General features: G+C 31.2%; 1 non-coding gene across 1 annotated transcript; it reads left to right on the forward strand.

Annotated features, from left to right (window-relative positions):
* Positions 1-8,444: 8,444 nt before the first annotated feature.
* LOC113175961 (U6 spliceosomal RNA) lies at positions 8,445-8,551 on the forward strand. Its single transcript, XR_003300020.1, has one exon. It is a non-coding gene; the product is annotated as a U6 spliceosomal RNA (small nuclear RNA).
* The last annotated feature ends 14,153 nt before the right edge of the window (positions 8,552-22,704 follow it).

The raw sequence follows: 22,704 nt of genomic DNA on the forward strand, positions 1-22,704 counted from the left end.
AAGTTGCGCAAGTGTTATCTGGACTAGAATGTTAATGTGTTAGTGTTTCCAAACGCTATTTTGTCAGAAAGAGGAAAATGGTACTGGTGTTTCAAGAAGCTGAAATATAATATGCTACATACAGCCAGCTGAAGAGAAAGTGAGTAAAGAATTATGATTAGGAGAGTTTATATCAGAATACAAATGGCCGACTGAGGAGAAAGACTGAATTTTTTCTGGTATTTGATTTTAGGTTGGGGATACTTTGGGAACTAACATTAAAGATCATGGAGAGTCTTCAGAATATCCCTACAGTAACAAAACCACAAAAATGTTTATCAACACAGGAGTCTGCTAGCAATAGAAAACTGTACATCCCTCTTTACATGTGGCCAAGATATTAGAAGACACAACTAAATGCAAAAAAATCCACATGAAAACAGACATGGACAATTCTACCATGTCCAAATTCAATTTTTATACTCCCAGTGTACCCTTTTTTAGCTAAGGTCTTCAGGATTATGCTCCAAAATCAGATAAACCAAAAGAAGTCTTTACTATTTTAAGTCCATGGATGACTGTTGAGTTAGCAAATTCTCTTCAGCCATCCACATTTTGATTGTCACTCCCCTCTGTTGTTTCTTTTTAAACAAAGGATTTTTATTCAAACATACAAATACCTAAATAAAGTAGCAAAATACAACCAAGGTAAAAAAAGGGAGCAAAATATGAAAATGTTTTATATGAAATATTTTGTGTAAACATTTAATACAAAAATATTATTTTTTAAAAAATACTATTCATGTTTAATTTTTGTTAATTTAAAAAATTTGTTCTTTTTAGTTATACATGACAGTAGAGTATATTTGGACATATTTACACAAATCTGGAGTACACTTTAATCTAATTAGGATCCCTGTCTTGTGGTAGTACATGATGTGGAGATTCACTGTGATGTATTCATATATGTACATAGGAAAGTTATGTCTGATTCATTCCATTCTCTTTCCTATTCCTGTCCCTTGTAATGCTCCCTCTGTTTACACCATACTTATCTGTTCTTAATCTCCCACTCCTATCTCATATTCTCGTGCAATTTTCTTAAAGTCTCTCTCTCGCCCTCTTTCTCTTACACTTGAAATTTTCAATAAATAATAAGAACTGTGATTTTTCTTACAAAATACAAACTACTTTTTCATATTTTCAAAAATATTAAACTTTTAAATTTACTTTTTAATTCAGATTTGCTTTTATATGGTGAAATTCATAATAAAGTTTATAGTTTGACCAGCTTTTAGAGACCTGTATACTTACTTAGTTAATCACCACCACAATCAGGATGCAGATATTTGTATCACCCCAGCATTTCCATTTTATTATTTTGTGTTCTAGACTCTCATCACCCCTAGCCATTGGTAACAACTAGTTATATTCCTTTCCAAACAATTTTGTTTTCTTTTTCTGGAATATTTTCTATTGGTTGACTTATACAACATATATAGATTTTGTGTCTCTCTCTTTTTTTCATTTAGCATGATAATTTTAAGATTTAGACATATAATGTATTTTAGTGCCTCATCTATTTTATTGTTGCATAGCATCCCATTGTATGAGTGTACAACATTTTAAAAATTTTATCCATTCACCAGTTGACAGAATTTAGGGTTGGTTTTACTATTGGAAACTTTTAAATTCAATTATAAAATTGTTGTATAGATCTTTGCAAAGTTTCGTGTTTCATTTCTGAAATTACCTAAAAGTGTCATACTTATACATATTTAGTAAATGCTTAAGACTGTAAATATTTAAACTGCCACACTGCCTGTATTCATTGGTTTTAGGTCACTATAATGAAATACTGAAGCAATTCACTTATAAAGAGAAAAGGTTTACATGGCTCATGGTTCTAGAGGTTCCAGTCTGTCATCATATGATCTAATGACTTTTGGACTTCTAGTGAAGATGCCAGATGGAAGTGGTGAGAAGCACATAGCAGAGTAAACCACTTACATCATGAGCCAGAAAGCAAAGAGAAAAAGTGAACAGACCAAGGTCCCACAGTTTTTTTCAAGATCACACTCCCAGTGACCTAAGGATGTCCACAGAACTTCCCAATAACACATCCCACAAATAAGTATATATCACATCTGGACCTTTGTGGACCACTCCCCAAATTCATACCATAGCACTTTTTACCTAGTAGCTATATAGTTTTGTATTCTTAGCAGCAATTCATGAGTTGTATTGGTAGGCATTATCATCATCAACATTTTGTGATCTCTCCTCTTCCTTCTCTTCCTCCTGTTATTTCTCCTCTTTCTCTTCCTTCAGTTCTTCCCACTCTAGTAGATGGCCAACATTATGTCTTTGTGGATTTTTCTTGCATTTCCCTAATGATACCGTACAGTTTTTCCTGTGTTATTTCCATTCGTATATCTAATTTGGCAAAATATCTTTCAAACAATTTGCCTATTATTAAAAATAGGTTGCCTGTCTGCTTACAGTATTGTAAGAATCATATATTCACAATATTAGCTTGTTATCAGCTTTCTTAACCTATATTTTCTTCCATTTAGAGACATATCTTTTTAATTTCCTAAAAATGTCTTGAAATAATTTTAATCTTGATAATATAAAACTTACCAACATATGATTTGTCCTCATTTTGAATTATGAATTTTTGATTAACCCCAAGTAAGAATATATTCTTCTATGTTGTCTAAAGTTTGTGGTGTGCATTTCAGTCTAAAAAGAGTTGTTTCATATGAATATTTAAATATTCAGGTCTCATACTTTTAAAGTCAACATTTATCCATTACATTGCTTTGGTCTGTTTATTGACTTTCAATCAGCCATATATGTGTATGTGATTCCTAAAATAAATATTATGTTCAATTGACCTTTTTCTCTATGACATTATGCTAAGATTTCATTGCTTTGATTACTGTGGATTAAAAATAATTTTTGAAATTAGGTGGTGTAAGTTTTCCCACTTGAATAGTTGAAGCACATGAGGATAGATTGAAAATTAGAAAACATCCCATATGATTGAGCACTAAGACATACTGATGCTCACCTGCCAGACTTGATGAAAGGTCAGGGATCTCTCTGTGTTGTTCAGCACTGTATATTTAGCATCTAGCAAGATGTCTGATATAAACGATTCTATTCTCTGACATTTTTTGGTTGTCAGAAATATTACTGAACCAGTTGGAATCTACATTTTAAGTGTCTTGATGCTTTCAGACTCTGGTAATATTTTTAAAAAGTCATGTCTAAATTAATATTCAATCAAGCTTGCTACCCAAGCATAAGAGATATCCTAGGGAAATTCTGCATTTTTCTAGCTTGTGAGGCTGGGTGTTTTGCTAAATATTCTTATTCTTAATATTCTTCATCTGCAAATTGTCAAAATATTGTACCTACTTCATGAGTTTAAAAGTGCAATGTATTAGTGTAAGATAATTAGGAGATTAGTTGCCACATAATTAATGTTAAGTAAACAATGGCAATCATTACCAATACCAATATCACTGTTATCAAAGACATTGGTGTCCACGGGTCCTCATATAAGGGTAAACTTCTGTGGGGAAAGCTGAGAGGCAATGGCATGATTACCACATGCACTTTCCTGCAGAAGTCTTTTACTCTCTGTATTGAGTGGCTGCATGTTTTCTACTTGTTTTCATTTGAATTTTCTTTGGTTTTGTTTCTCTTCAAAGGTGACACCATCCTGGTTATGACTTATACATTCCTACATCTGAGACTTAACCAGAAGTAGTCTCTACCAACTGCATTCTCCCAACTCCTTTATGCAGGACTTAGGAAAAGCAAATGTAGCTAACTGTAAGTAGTGCTTTGTGGCTAATTGGGAGTATACGTGGGTAAGTTACAAACTAAGGTATCCTTAAAAGATTAGAGAGTAATGATGCTATTCTATAAAGTTGAATTTCATAGGAAAATAATATATTAACAATATTCAACATTTCAATATTTTTCTTTTATTCCTGATAATGAGATTCACCAAACTCCATAAATACCAAGATCTCTATGTTCACAAACATCACTCTCTTGTCATTTAAAGTCTGGTTCTAACTTCCTATTTTTTTAAAAAATATCATGTCATTAAAGCAGACTATGATAATGTGCTCTTTACCTCAGTAGGCTAAGCTACATTTCCGAATTATTTCTAAATCCATTTAATGGAAATAATTTATTATAATTAACTAATCACTTTCAGGTAGTCTTGCAAATGGGCATTATTACACTGCTAGGAAGCAACAGGCCACAGAAGGTAAAAGACATTTGCTAAAAATAAAGAGAGTAGGAGGCACTCACAGGAGAAGAGAGAAGTCAGGGAATTTGGTGTCTACCTAGTTGACATATTGAATCTCAATCTTTGTCAGTTATTAAAGGACAAAATTCATCCAGTCTAATATAAAATGTCTAACAGAATACTCATTTTGCAGAAAAAGGAACTCAATTTATGTGTTATCACCTTGCTCTTATCTAGATCATTCTATAAACAACTTTGAAACTCATTTATGCTCCTGCAGGCTTTAGGCATCTTTTATGGCAATTATTGAAAATTTTTCAAATCAGAGAAAAATGAAAGAAAAAGGAGCTTGCACATTTATTTTGTCTTGATATTCTCACAATGTATTGAGAAAAAAGATGGGGGCGAAAACAAATAGGTAAACAAATGTTAGAAAAATTAGGTATAAAACAGATTATAAGCTACATAGAGAAAGCTGGTAATTACACTTTTGATTTTTCAAAGGCTGAAAATTTACATAGAAAATTATGTATCATATAATATAATGATACTATATGGCATATTATACATGTGTGAAATAGTTTCACAGATCAATAGTATTTCTTATTCTTTTTCTTAGAGTACACAGTGCTAAATTTCGTCATTTACATGTAATCATTTACATAACAAAGTAGGAGCAAAAAATGTAGTTTCCATTCTCTTCTATAATACAAGCAAGTAATAATAAGCTTTTAGGCTTAGTCTTTTCTTTCAAGTCCTATAGAAACTTTTACAGAAAAAAAAAAAAAAAAACCTTTTAGTTACCAGTGAGCCTGATTTGCACCAGCATTACATTTACTAAATTTTCTCCCTCAGCAGAGCACTAATTCAGTAATAGAAAAAACATTTTTGTCCCCAGCCCAAATATGATTTGGAAATATTTATCTCATCATCACTGATTCATAAATGACTTTGGAATGGGATAATTCATCCTTCTCTTTTGTAACCAAGGAGCACTTGATATGCATAGTATTGGTTATTATATTTCAGTCTCTATTCTACAATGTTAAATGAAAGCTAAACTTCAATTTCTTTCCTTCAGTTTCATAATTTTATCAGTAGTCTGAGTGCTGCTTTTAAAACAGGAGAGGTTAAAAGAGTTAGTCATAATGGAAAAAAGAATATAGCTAATATTTTCAGCATTTTTATAGGTAGCACTACACTTGGATTTGACATTACAGTTCTCCTGTAAGAACCTTTATAATAGTCTTTCAGAATACATTTAGTGATGGTTCTATAGTATGGATGTAATGGTATTTATCCACAAAAAGTATTGTAGTGGGAAATAGTGAAATTTCCTGTATTCAGCATAATGAAATGCTTAGTATATACTCCACACTTGCTTACTCTGATCTTAACTTCATAGTACATTTTAAATATTTTCTTCTAAGAATTATTTTAAGATGCTAGAAAGCATATAATTTTAGAACAGATTTGGGCTTCAGGTCGAATCAGAACATTTCAGTTTAATTAATAAAAAATTAATAAAATTAATGCATTCAAACATTTTAAATATCAAAATTATTCTAAAATATAAGAATGGAAAATAAACATGGAAATCTACAGATCTTCTTCATGCTAACTTTAGGGAATGGATATAAATCTGATCTGCATGAAGAATATTAAATAAAAATAATTAACATTTGTTTTATAGACAGGAAAAAGTCTGTCTTTTTAACTCTGCTCAAAAGAAAACAGCACAGATTATGGCATACAGCAATCTGCTGCATAACATAAATTATATCTGATGAATATTATTAAAAATAATACCTTCATTTTTATGTTGGCTTATGTTTTTCACAGTGTTGGAGACAGAACTCATGGCTTGGTACATGCTTGGCAAGCACTTTATCATTGATTTATATACCCAGCCCTTTTTCTTTTTTTCCTTTTCCTTCCTTTCTTTTCGAGACTGAATTCCATCAAATAACCCAGACTGGCCTTGAATTTACAGTCCTCCTGTATCAGCCTCCCCAGAAGCTGGGATCACAGGTGTGTGTCTTCTTAAGTCTTTCATATATTTGAATAAAACAACATTTTAAAAAATCCTAGTTGTAAGCAATACATAAATTTCCAGGTCATATGCTCAGTACATATACATAGTATATAATATGTAAAATTTTTGAAATAATGTTTTTAAAGCATAAGTGGATAATTCTATGCCATATTTATCAGTTTATGAAGGAAACTTTCTATTTTTTAAATATTTTCTCATGAAAAGAATAAAGGGTTTCTGCATCATTTAAGTAAGCTTTATAAGAAGAAATGAAAAGCACCAGGAGTCTTAAAAAGTAGTACTCAAATATGATCATCCCATTTTTATTGTTAAATTATATATCAAATATGGATGACTCTCATACACATATATGTGCTTTTGGGATTTACAAAAAATTAAGTGATGCTTAGAAGTATTTCATATGTGGGTGGTATAGTTAATTACTAGTAAAGAAAACACTGAAATCTAGCTTCCCATACTTCTCCTGGGAAGAAGGTTTTAATTTGAACTAAATTTACACATTTTTCTAAGCGAGCTTTCAAAACTAACAAAACCCTCAACCTTGTTTACTCTGTTCTTGCTAATATCTGAGTTCCAATATTCCATACAATTTATTCTCAAGTTCATTTCATTCAACGTTCCATCTGTCTAGCTTCCCAACCCTTTCTATACCCTTTTGAACTCATGGTTTCATTGTAGCAAATACTCCTCACATTTGGTTTTGAAGGTTATTTGTTTTTGCTTTGTTTGGTGTTTCATTTAAATAAACGTACTTTTCCACAGCTTCATGACTGATTTTATCATCTCCACCAGAAAAGGGTTTTGTTTCATTTGGTTGGTTTGATTTCTTTCATCCAAATGTACCATATATAGCACACCTCAGCTATTGGGGTTAGTGTCATCTTACTTGCCCAATTCTGCTGTTTCAAAAATAACTTCTTATTACTCTTTACTTTAAAAATCCTTTAATGAAAAAATCAGCTGAAAAAAGAAATGAGGAAAACTATCCCATTCACAATAGACTAAAAAAATATATATTTGGGAATCAATCTAACAAAAAGGTGAAAGACCTCTACAATGAAAACTATAAAATACTAAAGAAATAAATTGAAGAAGACAATAAAAGATGGAAAGATATACCATGTTCTTGAATGGGCAGAATTAATATTGTCCGAATGGTCATATTACCAAAAGCACTGTACAAATTTAATGCAATTCCTATTAAAATGCCAGTGACACTCTTTGTAGAAATAGAAAAGCAATCATGAAATTTGTTTGGAAAAATAAGAGGCCCAGAATAGCTGAAGGAATCCTTAATGAGAAAAGTGACACAGGAGGTATCACAATATCAGACCTTAAATCAAACTTTAGAGCTATTGTAGCAAAAACAACATTGGCACAAATGAGACATGAAAACCAATGGAACAGAGTAGAAGATACACAGACATATCCACATAAATACTAGACACATAAATACATATCTCATACTAGACAAAAGCACCATAAACATATATTGGAGAAAAGATAGCCTCTTCAACAAATAGTTCTGGGAAAACTGGAAATCCATATGTAGTATTATGAAATTGAACCTCTACCTCTCACCCTGCACAAAGTTCAACTCAAAGTGGATCAAGGACCTAGGCATTAGACCAAAGAAACTGTGTGCCTAGTAGAAGAAAAAGTAGGCCCAACTCTCCACCTGCACAAGGCTCCTAAAGTGAAAGAAGCAAAATCAAGAATCAATAAATGGAATGGTATCAAAATGAGGCTTCTTCACAGCAAAGGAAACAATCAAGATTATGAACAGAAAGCTGACAGAATGGGAGAAAATCTTTACCACCTGCATCTAAGACACAGCATTAATCTCCAATATATATTAAATATATATATTGAAAATATATATTAAATATATTTTAATATACATATATTTTTTAAAAACTCAAAAAGCTGAATAATAATATTAAAATAATAAAAATAATAACTCAATAAATAAATGGTCAAAGGAACTGAACTGGCACTTCACAGAAAAATAAATACAAATGATCAACAAATATATGAAAAAACATTCAACACCTCCAGCCATTGGAGAAATGCAAAACTACACCGAGTTTCCATCTCACTCAATCAGAATGGCAATTATCAAGAATACAAGGAGTACTCGCTTTGGCAGTACATATACTAAAATTGGAATGATACAGAGAAGATTAGCATGGTCCCTGCGCAAGGATGACATGCAAATTGATGAAGCATTCCATAAAAAAAAAAGAATACAAAAAACAACAAATGTTGGCAACGATATAGGGGAAAAGATTTGCTTATACTTTGCTGGTGGTTCTGCACATTGTTGCAAACACTCTGGAAAGCAGTATAGAGATTCTTTAGAAAACTTGAAATGGAACCACCATTTGACCCAGTTATCTCACTCTTTGATTTATACCCAAAGGACTTAAAATCAACATACTATAGTGACTCAGTCACTTCAATGTTTATAACAGCTCAATTCACAATAGTAAGCTATGGAACCAACCTAGGTGCCTATAACAGATGAATGGATAATGAAAATGTAAGAAAAAAAATATATATATATAATATAATATATACACACACATATATACACAAAAAAATGAAATATTAATCAGCCACAAAGAGGAATGAAATTATGGTATTTGCCAGTAAATAGATAAATTGGAAAATATCATGGAAGTGAAATAAGCCAATCCAAAAAATCCAAACACTGAAGGTTCTCTCTGATATGTGGATACTAACCCACAACAAGGGAGGGTGGGAAGGGGAAGAATAGAAGTTCATTGGATTAGACAAAGGGGAATGAAGGGAAGGGAATGGGGATGGAAATAGGAAAGATAGTAGAATGAATTGGACAGAACTTCACTATCCTTCTATACGAGTGCACTACCAGTGTAACTCCACATCATGTACAACCACAATAATGAGATCCCAATTAGAATGTTATACTCCATGTATGTATAATGTGTCAAATATACTTTCATGTATATCTAAAAAAACAAATACAAAAATTTAAAAAAATAACTATATTCTTTGCTTTGCTCATCTAGGGATCTTCAGGTTAATTCCATGCAAACATAAATGTTTAGAAAAAAGTTCATTATCTCTGTGCATTGTACCTACTATTCATCATCAGTGACAGATGAAACACTCCAGTAAAAATTCCACCTAATATTCTTGGCCTCTCTTGAATTTGGCATCTTAATTTAATACTTTAGTAACCTTTTTTCTGTAATATATATATATATATATATATATATATATATATATATATATGTGTGTGTGTGTGTGTATGTGTATGCATAGATAGATATCATAAATGTTGTATCCTGAAATTTGATGTCATCCTATTTCAACACTCCAACTTCTCAATTTTAAACATTTTCTCCATTGTTCCAGCTTATTTATTCTATCTAATAATACCATTTTAATGAGCATTTGACTCATTTGAGTTCTTCATTGTACAAAATAATTTTCTCTAACCATTCCCAAATATTTATAGATCTCATATCTTTTCTTTTCCTAATTTATTTATTTAAAATTTTGTTTTTCCCCAAGTCACTCTCATTAGTACAAATATCCTTCATTGTTTTATTTGCAAAAATCATTGCTAGTTGAAATTTGTCATGTATTTGTTTATTCAGTGGTTTCTCTTTCTCTGTTATCAGAATATAGGCTCTCTGAATACAAGGACTTTTTATTCTGATTTCCCCTTCCATTTCAGAGCTCAGCAATTACTAAGCAATAAGTAAATATTTTTTATTAAATAAGTTAATGAATGAACTAGTTGTCACTTTCACTTTAGTCTACTTATTTAAATATTTTCAATATTCTCCATATTTTAAAAAATTATGAATATTTTAGTGAAAATTGAATTATGTATTTTTGTTTCAGTCTAGGGACACGTCACGACAAATACATAATTATTCTGAAAAAATAAAACTATGTAAAATCCTTTGTTAAGTTTGATATTCAAAAATAATAACTCTCATCCTTATTCATCAAACACAATATTCATATAGATATGAAATGCAGATGGAGAGTCTCATAAAAACTATGAATGGAACCACCATCAGACCCAGCTATACCACTCCCTGGTATTTATCCAAAAGAACCAAAATCAGCATTCTTTAGGGATGCAGGTACATTAATGTTTATAGAAGAACAATTCACAACAGCCAAATTATTCAACCATCTCAGGTGTTGTGAACAGATGAATGAATAAAGAAAATTAGGTACATATACACAATGGAATTGTACTTATCTATAAAGAATATAATTATGACAGTTTCTGATAAAAGGATCAGAGTGGAGAATACAATCCTAATAGAATAAGGTAGACTCAGAAAATTTAGGGTTGAATATTTCTCTCATTTGCAGAAAGTAGAGAAAAATTAGGGGAAAAAGTGAGAGGCAGATCCCATGAAAATAAAAGTAGAGAAGAGGAAAGGGAAGTAGGGGTAGGCAGGAAGGATGGGGAAAAGGAGAAACTAGAGAATGAAATTGAACGAACTATACTATGTACATATATGAATATACCACAGCGAATCTCACCTATGTGTATCCATAAAACAATTTAAAAATAAATAAATAAACAAACAAATAAACAGAAGAAAACCAGTAGACTAGAGGAAAGGGAACAGGGGGAGGGAGGAGGGGTGGTAAAGAGGAAATGCTGGGAATGAATGGAACAAATTATATTGCATGAATATGTGAATATGTCAAAATTAACTCTACTATGGTATATTACTATGATGCACCAATAAATTATTTTTGAAGATATTAAAGGCAAAGGTGTTAATTTTAAAATTAAGTACTACTTTCTGAATTTGTGTCATATTCTCTTAAATAAATGTTGTAAATAAAAGTAACACTCTGAAAAATTAAAAACAATTGAATACTGTGTCAGGCTAAGTAAATGTTTAATAAACAGAATATGCAATTCAATCTATTTTCATGAACTAGCTGCTTATCATAAGGTATACTTTTAAAAATAAAGATTTTGGGGGTTACGTATACAAACTCACATAAGGGAAATGGAATGTATGATCCAAGTGATTTTTTCCAAATTATTTATTTATTAATTGGTACAAGAGGTTTAATTAAGGGACACTTAATCACCAAGCCCCATCCCCAGCCCTTTTTAAGATTTTATTTGGAGAAAGGATCTTTTTAAGTTATTTAGGGCCTCACTAAGTTGCTGGGGCTGGCTTTGCACTCATGAGCCTCCTGTCTCAGCCTCTAGAGCCACTGGGATTACAGATATGTACCAGTGGGCCCAGCTGTTTTTTTTTTTTTTTTAATTTTATTTCTAATGTTGGTGAATTTCACTTAATGCATTAGATTCCTGGAAATTCTAAATTTTGTATATGTGCAATTCTACATTTTCCTGAGTTACGAGAATCACAAGTCAAAGGATTTGGATCAGTTTGAAGAGAGATTTTGATGTCTTTGTCTTGACACTCATTTCTTTGAAGCAAATTTACCTTGTTTTAAATAAAAAATAAAGACATTGGCATAAGAAGTCTTAAAAGGACATTGTTGTACAAAGGTAAGATATTATTGAATAATAACTCCTTGATATATATATATATATATATATATATATATATATATACATATATATACATATATATATAGTTAATATTGTACTTAACATATTTATGTTAATAAATATACATGTTTATGTTAATATTATACTTAAATAAGATCAGTATAATAAGGTTCATTACACATTACATAGAAACATCTTTCTATGTCACATATTTCATATATTGTACCATAGTGAAGTGTGTAATCATATAGAAAATACCATCCATAGAAGCACCATAGTTCTGACTCTCATAGTCTTTGAGTGACTTATTTATTTCTCATCATCTTGTCTCCTAATACTTTCTATATGCTTGAATTTCTGCAGATAAATTTAAATGCATCTCTTTTCAGATTAAGAATAAATTATTTGTCTTATCTTGTATTTCTGTGATTCCAATGAATATTCTATACATGCCACATCTCATATGCAAACATTTGTTTCAAATATTTAGTCTAATCAAGATAAAAAAGAGTTTAATTTCTAAATGAATTCTGCCAATAACATATGCCTTTACAGTAACCTTCTTTATTCATCCTAAAACTACAGTAATAGCCTATAATGATATTACTAGAAGTAGAAAATGTAATAACAGTAATGACTATTATAATAAAACTTATTCAAATTTCTTGTACTGCTGGATTTCATTCAGGTATGTTATTCCTATCAATTAATTTAATACTCAGAAATATTTGTTAAATAGAATTCCAATGACATAAATAAACTAGTTCCATACTATTCTCTTAATGACTATGCTATTCTGCCCCTTTCTATGTCATGTAGAGTGATTTGTTTAAGTAGTACACACACATGCGCACATATGTACAGCCACAGATGAAACCTGATGTTCAAGTTTATTATCGGGCTGTTTATCTCTGTCTCCATACTGAAATAATTCTATTCACATTATAGTTTTTAGTTACCTCAGTTCATGGAAATATGTCAAGTATTTTGGGACCATATGGAATACATATATGGAAAAGCACAACTCTGGGGCTGACAGAGCTCCATCCTCATGGCCATTTCTTCTAATCTTTATCATGTCAGATTAGGCCCTAACTTCCTTAATAAGACTCCCATAGCACACATGAATTAAAATCAAGAATCAGTAAATGGGATGGATTCAAACTAAAAGAAGTTTCTTCTCAGCAAAAGAAATCTGTGAGGTGAACAGAGAGCCTAAACTTGGGAGCAAATTTTTACTCTCACACATCAGATAGAGCACTTATCTCCAGAGTATATGAAGAACTCAAAAAGCTAAACACCAAAAAAAAAAAAAAAAAAACCACCACCAACAACAAATAACCCAATCAATAAATAGGCCAAAGACCTGAACAGACACTTCTCAGAAGAGGATATCCAATCAATCAACAAATATTTTAAAAAATGTTCATCATCTCTAGCAGTTAGAGAAATGCAAATCAAAACTACTCTAATAATTCATATCATTCCAGTCAGAATAGTAGCTATTATGAAGACAAACAACAATAAGTGTTGGTGAGGATGTGGGGAAAAAGGTACACTTATACACTGCTGGTGGGGCTGCAAATATGGTGCAGCCAATATGGAAAGCAGTATGGAGATTCCTTAGAAAACTGAGAACCACCATTTGACCCAACTATTCCTCTCCTGGGTCTATACCCAAAGGACTTAAAAACAGCATACTACAGAGACACACCCACATCAATGTTTACAGCAGCACAATTCACAACAGCTAAACTGTGGAACCAACCTAGATGCCCTTCAGTAGATGAATGGATAAAAAAATGTGGCATATATACACAATGGAATATTACTCAGCAATAAAAGAGAATAAAATCATGGCATTTCAAGTAAATGGATGGAGTTGGAGAAGATGATGCTAAGTGAAGGTAGCCAATTTAAAAAATAAAAATCCAAATGTTTTCTCTGATATAAGGAGTCTGACTCATAGTGGGGTATGGAGGGGGAGCATGGGAGAAATAGAGGAACTCTAGATAGGGCAGAGGGGTGGGAGAGGAAGGGAAGGAGCTGGAGGTTAGCAATGATGGTGGAATGTGATGAACATTATTATGTAAAGTACATGTATGAACCCATGGATTGGTTGAATATACTTTACATACAACCAGAGATATAAAAAATTGTGCTATATATGTGTAATATGAATTGTAATGCATTCTGCTGTCATTTATGAAAAAATCCAATGAAAAATTAACCTCAACAGAGAATATATACATTTCTATAGGAACCCCTAACTAAAGTATAATTTTAAAGTATATAAATTATTTTAAATTTATCTTACTTCGAAAATATTTATAAAACATGATTTTGTACTTAGTCATACTTAAGACTTTCAGCCTCACAAAAGATCAAAAATTCTGTTTTGTTTTTATTATCAAACCTCAAAAGAAATAAATTTACTAAATTACTTGATTTTAAAACTTATTCTAACCTGATTCTTAAATGAAATCAGAATATATGTTAATACCTATCTCCTATTTTCCTTGCTATATGTTTAAAATGTTCATATATTTAAATAATTATTATTACATAAGAAGTATTTTAATCAATGTCTTGCATCATATTTTATTTAAAATAATAGATAATGGAAGCAAAAACAGTTAATGTTAATATATACTAATAGAATATATCATTTGAAATCCATTAACTTCAAAAATGATACAGCTGATATGTGCTAGTTTGTATAGCTAGAAATTTAAAGGAATAAAATATAAATGGGGAAGAAATTATATTTTCCTTAAAATTTAAAGAATAAAATATAACTGGGGAAGAAATTATACAAACTTAAAAATATTAATTTCATATCAATAAAGTAAAGTTAAAAGACATGAACAGTGTGAAATGTTTATATTAGTAATGATAAGTTATTTTAATAAAATATGGTTGCCCTCTTTTGAAATGCTATTGAGTTTAGATTTTTATAATTCAACCATATCATTTTTAATATGCATATCTCCACTATGCAGGGTGTTTTTTTTTTTAAATTATCTTTTCCACTTTCAGTAGCACAAGAAATATATTTGAAAACAGAGTCAATGCTAATGTAGCAACAAGGTAACAAATCTAAACATGTATGTCAGAAAAGAAAAGTTACAGTTCTCATGGTAACATTATTTCATCAGCATTATATAGCTGGAACAATAAAATATGTATTTAGAAACCTAACTGGTAATTTAAACTAACACATGTTATATATATTAAATGAGGATAAGTTAGTATCCCTAGGAGGTCCTTAACTTATCTAGCTTTGCATGAGCATGTCTTAAATTAATAACATTTTACTACTAGAAGGTTCCAGTCTATAGCTCTAGTCATTCCCTGTTTGAATTCCTTTGCCATTTCTCTCTTTCATGGATTCACTATAGAACTGTTACAAACAACTGGAAATATGTTGAGTTGATAGGCTTTATACATTATAGTATTGGCCTCAGCATTTTTTCTAGTATAACATTCTGCCATTATCATATTTCATAATAATCTGATAGCTCTATATCTGATGGAAAAACAAATTATTTGGAAAGCTATACCATTAGAGTATCCAGATGCAAAGCCTCTATTCTTGAATTTGAAGTAAAATATTTATGAGCTTATTTAAATAATAATGAGGTGGAACACACACAGTGCCATCCTTTAAAAATTATGTCACACATGTAATACTAGAGGGACTCCTCATTATAGGATACCAAAGTTTCCAGCTGAGAATCAGATTCCATGTCACACAGCTCTAACCAAGTTATTTAACTGCAGGGACACATTGAAATAAACATATCTACCTTCTGATTTATAAAAATATTATCCAAAACACTTTATATAATTATATTATAAAATATTATCCAAACACTTTGATATGTATACACACACATACATATAATATTAATATTTCAACACTGATGGGATTTTTAAAAATCTGATAATGTTAGAGTTAATTTATGTCCTTGAAACACACAGGTAGTTTATTCATAAGCTGCCTCATATAAATCTATAAGGTTTAAGTTTAAATTTATCGTTAGATGTTTTCTTTGGACAACTTTGAATTACAAATATTTTCATTTTTACATTGTACAGGTTCTTTAAGTGCCCAATGAAGTGCATGAAGTTGGAAAGAATAAAAGTCACATTTTATTTTTCAGCTGAATTTGTAGTGAAACTCTCTGCTATTTTATTTCTGGTTCCAGTTTTATTCAATATAAATATGCCTACTGTTGATTTGTGTTCTGGTTTTCCTTCTCCACACTGAATGATAAGGGCATAAAAGTTATTTGTATTCATTTTTTTGATAGAGCACATAACCCTATAACTGAAGAAAGCCCCAAAGTGGGACATTCTTTTTTATATATCTCAGTTTTAAGTTACTGGGAGTACTCAATATGAAAGAACACTTATTAAAAAAACACTTTCTGTGTTTGCACATTACTAATGATTCTGAGTAAGGGCAGAAATTCAAAAGAATCCATTCTTTACCTTATATTTTATTGGAAATTGAATTGTATAGTCTACAGTTTGAAAGTTCCTCTTAATTAACAAGCAGTAAAGATTATTAACTAAAATTCCTATACATTGTAAATTTTTAAAAATATCAACCATTGATGTTACCATCACAAATTTAAGTGCAGAAGAGTCTTCTGTGGCAATTACACTCCAAATCATTTTCAATTGAGTATTAGTTTCTTGATGCTGCTGTATCAGTCTTATGTCAATTTAATGGCATAAACATTTATTATGGTATAACTTCAGATGTCAGAAGTCTAAGATAGTTTGAACAAACTCAATCCCTTATAAAGTCTGTTTATGAGATAATATGCTCCCTGTCTTTATCCAGCTTCTAGAGGTTTCCTGCAATCCTTGGCTATTGGTCTCCTTTTTCATCCTCAAAGTCAACAATGATGCATTTTAGAATCTTGCTCTCTTTCTCGAGTACCAGCTTCCATTTACAAATATCCTGTTCTCTCTCTATTTTGATACTCATATTGCCATTTCTGACTCAGACCTTCCTGATTCTCTCTTGAAAGAATACTGCTGATGCACTGTACTTACTTGATAATCTAAGGAAATCTTCAAATGAAATAATATCATTCCAAGAGTCTTAATCATATTGGCAAACAAGGCAAGAAATTCACATATTTCAGGGAGTATGTAAGGTAACATATTCTCATTCTGGGGAGTAGAAAGTGTATATCTTTGGTCAGCCATTATTCAAACTACCAAAGATAGAAAGTGTTGGGGTGTGTGAGTATAGCGGGGGGAAATACTGGAAGGCAGAGTATACTGATTAAAGTTAGGTGTCTATTTGGTGGGAGTCTTCATCCTACTAATAATATTCTTATTTCAAACTATAAATCCAAAATTACAGAATTAGGAATTAGGTACATTGGTAGAGTCCATCTACTTTAGCAAAAAGATAAAATAAATATATCTAGGAATGTTGACTGACAGAAATTTTGAGTCCTTATTTGTAATATACTTAAAATACAACATTAATAGTCTTTATTAAATTCTTTCAATTTTTAAAAATGTTTTAATATATTTTAGTTATTGATGGACCTTTATTTCATCTACAGTCAACAGATCATATATACAAGGGAGTGGGAATCTTGGAGGGTATCTTTAAACCTACCTATAGATTTAGTTCATCAATTTCAAATACTTTAGTTATTTGAATTTTGATAACTATTAGCATACTGTTGTTGTTAAAGATATTTTCATACAATGCACTTTTTCCAAATAGAGTAGGAAATATAGCAGTCAGAAACTGTATTTCAAACTTCAAAGGAAAGCATCCTACTATAAAAATAATGATCAAATAATATAATGTCTTCAATTTGTTTCCAACCTGAATTTTTAAACCTCAGTTTAAGTGTATTGAAATATTGCTTGACAGAATTTTCTCCATTGTTCATGAAATCTTATGGTTTAAAAGATTTTTATAATTATATTTCTTTTTCAAGTGTGTGTGTCTGATTCAAGCTCATTTACTACTTTTTTTTGACAGCTTCCTCATGTGTAAATGAGAATACTGAACTCTAATGATATCATAATTATATATACTTACTGACAATCAAATAAGAGTATTCATGCACAAACCATAAGGATCTTGCTTTGCTCTTCAAACACTTGTGACTATCTTATTGTATAATTGCACAATACATATATTTTCTGAATATTTAAGCTGCTGTATTTCTTTACCCCACCCCCATCTATCATCAAGAGCATGTTTTTTTCCAATTAAAATGTAAATTTCATTGGTAACAGAGTGGAGAAAATTTAGTCTAAAGTAATGCATCACCACTTGGCAAAATATATCAAGCAGTATAATTTCCAAGCCATGATTGCAAAATTATATCATTGAAGTCTAGAAACAAGTAGAATCTAGTTTCTTTAAGATATGTAAAAATTATAATTGTAAATGCTAATTTATCCCCAAACTGATTTGAGAAGTTGTAAATGAAACACGGGGATGTTTAGGAGAATTAAGAGTGTAATATTGTCATTTACTGAGTTTGGGTATTAACTTGGGGAACACAGAAATAGCTTGACAGGTCTGATATAGTGGCATATAAGATAAGGGCAATGATGGAGAATGGAGAGAATTGTCTGTCCTCTGTATTCTCATCAGTACATGGTTTAAAATCATTTCTGTTTTTCCAACTGCCAGTTCTGTGTTGCTAATCTTTAGAAAAGTCTCCTTATATTATCTTTAAATATCTGTTATCTTATCCGATTGTAGTCTTTAAATATTTCCTTTTCTTGGGTCATGTAGGCATGGTTTACATTTTATATTTTGATACAGCTTTATTTTGGCATTTAGCATCGTTCAAAACTGTGTAGGTGTCAAAACAATGAATTTCTGGAGGCTATTTTTTTCCTTTTCTCTTTTTAAAAGTCTGGGTATTGTTAACATCAACAGGAAAAAGAATTACAGTGAAGCATAAAGTAGAAGTACAGTTTTTGTTCTTTATAGGTAGCTGGCAGTAGCTCTCTTAATTTACTATTGTAATAAAACAGAGACGACAATGCTTTTCCTAAAAGGGAAAAACATATTTTCTAATAGTGGATAGGCCAAAGTGGTAATATTTTTAATCACAAATCCCACTTAAACAGCATGATCCCAGATAAATGTATCGGAGTATTTTACTATGTGAGTTATTGTCTAAGCTCTCAGTAGCCTACTGTAGTGAGAGCAGATGGTTCGAGTTTATATCTTTTGTGCTTCTCAGTTATTGATGTGGATTATATGAGAAGATAATTGGCAGGGTTTTTCACATAATTGATATAAAATGCTACTTAGGCTCTTCTCCTATTGGTCAAGTTTCTAGGACATCTGTGACAACAATCTCCTGGATTACATACAGAAAAAATATAACTTTTAATCATCTGTATGCTAGCAGCAAAATGCTATAATGCATTATAATTTTTCTGTGTATTTCACAAACTAAAATAAAATAGGCTCAGTCTTATAAAAAATTCTTTATTCAGAACTGAGAAATCACTGATTTAAAAAAAAAAGAATGTTCCTTCATTTTTCCCAATAAAGGAGAGTAGGAAAATAAGCAAAAATATAAATCCAGTTTAAAGGAAAGGAGAGTAGTGTATTTTTAAGCTATGCTTGTGGTTCCCTGATATTTCTCCATAAATGTCTTTCTTCAACATAGGAAAATATGGTGATTTCACTTTTATCAGCATCTCTTCTGAGGTTTGTGAAACACTGGTACAAATTTGAATAATGATAATATGCACAAGCAATTAGAATACTGCAGCACCTGCTTAAATGGGTGAAATGTATTATTTTGTTATCTCCTCCTTTCTATAGTGTCCCCATTTCCCTCAATTACACAATCTAAATATTTTTGATCTAGTAATAACAAGGTCAATATTTAACAGGTTTTAAATGTACAGATCTCAAGAGGTTCAAATACACATATCCACATATACAGATAGTTAAATAATAGAGAAATGTATGGATATCCTGACCCTGAAGACAAAAAGTCCAAAGATGAATTTACTTGATTCACTTTGAGAGACCAGAATATAAAATTCAGGAAAAGATAAATATGTATTCACTAAACAAATGATGCCAAACCAACTTAACTCTGATTCATTATGATTACTATGATAGCATAGGGCAATTCCAGCCAAATTAAAGAAAGCCTTATAATGTCATTATAGGTAATATTAGAAAAATACATCATCTGTGTGTATTATGTAGCTATATTTAAACTAATTTCAACCATACTCAAAATGTGATGGGTTTGGGACAAATCACAAGAGTTCTGCCTTTGAAGCTATGCTGCCAGAATATATATACACTAAGGTACTCTTGTTGCATATATATTTTCTTAGAACTGGTTTAACTATTCTATCTTTTCTTCCACTCTGTATGTCTACTTCCTTAGATTCTTTCCTGTGTTCAAGTTTCATTTAAATAAAATAAGCCAACTACATTTCAGAAATCACATTATCTTTAGGTAACTTCCTGTATCATTCCTTCCACTTTTAAAAATTATTCTCACTACTTGCTGTCTGCCTCTGGCCAGAATCTCTACAGGACAATATTCATTTGTTGTTGTTGTTGTTGTTGTTACTGGGCACTGAATGCAGGGGTGCTTTACCATGAGCTATATCCCCAGCCCTTTTTTAAAAATTTTTATTTTGACACAGGGTCTCTCTAAGTTACTGAGGCTGGCCTTACATTGCAATCCTCTGGCTTCTATCTCCATGTCAGTGGGATTATAGGTGGTGTCAGTACTCCCAGCTATAATATTCTTAATACAGTCTACCATTCAGTTAAAAATCATGAGGCAAACCAGGTGTGGTAGCACATGCCTGTAATCCCAGCAGCTCTAAATTCAAAGCCAGCTTCAGCAAAAGTGAGGCACTAAGCAACTCAGTGAAACCCTGTCTCTAAATAAAATACAAACTAGGTCTGGGGATGTGGCTCAGTGGTTGAATGCCACTGAATTCAATCCCTGGTTCTCTGCCCACATTCCCCCAAAATCATCAGGTATAAAAGGGAATGAAAATTTGACCCAAAGCCTAAAATAAAAAGATGTGAAAATTATTAATAAAAATGAGTGATCCACATGGTTGTTTGACAGGAAAAAAACTTTTCCTCATGTAAATATAATAAAATATAATATGGTATGAAAATATATATTTTTTTCTTTTGTAGATGCTCTCGAGTAGAATGTTCAATTGAACAACTTTCCTCTAGGAGAATATCCAGGGATTCAAGATCCTTCCATATCTTTGCTTTGGTATTTTCTCCAGAAACTAGAAAAATGAGACTGTAAGGATCATGTATGGAAATCACATACTGACTTTTTTCATTCTACAAAACTTTCCATTGCCCCAAAATGAGTAACGTGACCCAATATAACCAGAGCTCCCTTCAGAAAACGTATTCTAGTAGAGTGTTTGGAAAAGATAGGGGAAATATGTGTGAGCCTCTAGCTAATTCCTGACACACTTTTCAACTTCTCTCCCTCTGGCTGTTTCTTCTTTCATTAAATCCAAAGTAAAAGATTTCATTATTCATGTTCTAAGCCTTCTTTGAATCTGATCACTTTATATACTTTCTTGGAAAGATCATCTCTATTTATGTCTTTAAATTACATGTCTATACAGATAATTTACATATTTTTAAAATTTATACTCAATATTTTGAACAGACCATGATGGATAATAAAGTATAATTTATACATTTTAACAGGACAAATCAATAAACAATTCACCAAATACTATACAGATAATTGAAATTTGTATGTACAGAGGGGCAAAATTTCTCTTAAACCTAAGATCTCATTATGCTCATATACTGAATTTTGAGCTTTTTCCTATTTTTTCATTTACTGTCTAATTTTTTTCTTCAACTGCATGTCCCACCTCTACACCTGCCAATCTTCTAGCAACTCGAGGTCATTGTGTTTGAAACTGAACTGCACTCACCCATAAACCTGTTACCTATAAATAAACTAATAATGAGCTCCTCTAAATCATACTACAAATAAGAATTTATACACACTCCTCCCTTTTCCCATTGATGGGTTAAAATTCAAGTCAACCTAATGACAAATTCAAGACAACCTAACAGACAAAGTACAGAAAGAAATAACTAAAAATAAAACTATTGTTTCTCATTAGTGAGTAGAAGGGCAGTAGGAACCCACATTTCTCAGTGCTTAGAATGTAACTTTATCTGCATTGGAGGAGAGATATTTAATTTATAAAATCCTCTCTGAAGTTCTATAACTGCATATAACCAATGTGACTTCTTAAGAATTACTTATAATATTTACTTCTAAGCATTTGGGGAACAATTGATGCTTAAAACTCACTTCCAGAAATTTAGAATCCTGGTTTCTTTATAAAATACCAATAACTTGAATGCATCCTGAGAAAATTAGCGTCAGAATAATTTATAACATATTTTGACATGGAGTTTTTAGTTGATAATCAGTAATTATAATTCAAAGTGTGGACGTGATTGCCAGTTAAGAATATAGTCCCATTCTCAAAAAAGGTAATAATTACAATGGACAGTACAACCTTTGCATGTTATAAAAAGAGAAGTCAAGAAGATGAAACTAACAAGCTAGAAAATAAAGTAACATAAGGAACACCAGAAGTGGCCCACAATATTTAATATAGCAAGCAGAAGACAGAGGCATTTGTGATCATCCTCTTCAAATATGTACTAGCTAAGCTTTGCCAAAGAGAATATGTTTATTATTTGTTCCAGAAAGCAGAACCAGGATCCAGAGTTATGAAATACCAGGGATTTATGTTTTAGTCTGCTCTAAGACT

This window comes from Urocitellus parryii, chromosome 14 (genome assembly GCF_045843805.1).
Source record: "Urocitellus parryii isolate mUroPar1 chromosome 14, mUroPar1.hap1, whole genome shotgun sequence".
NCBI classification, from domain to species: domain Eukaryota; kingdom Metazoa; phylum Chordata; class Mammalia; order Rodentia; family Sciuridae; genus Urocitellus; species Urocitellus parryii.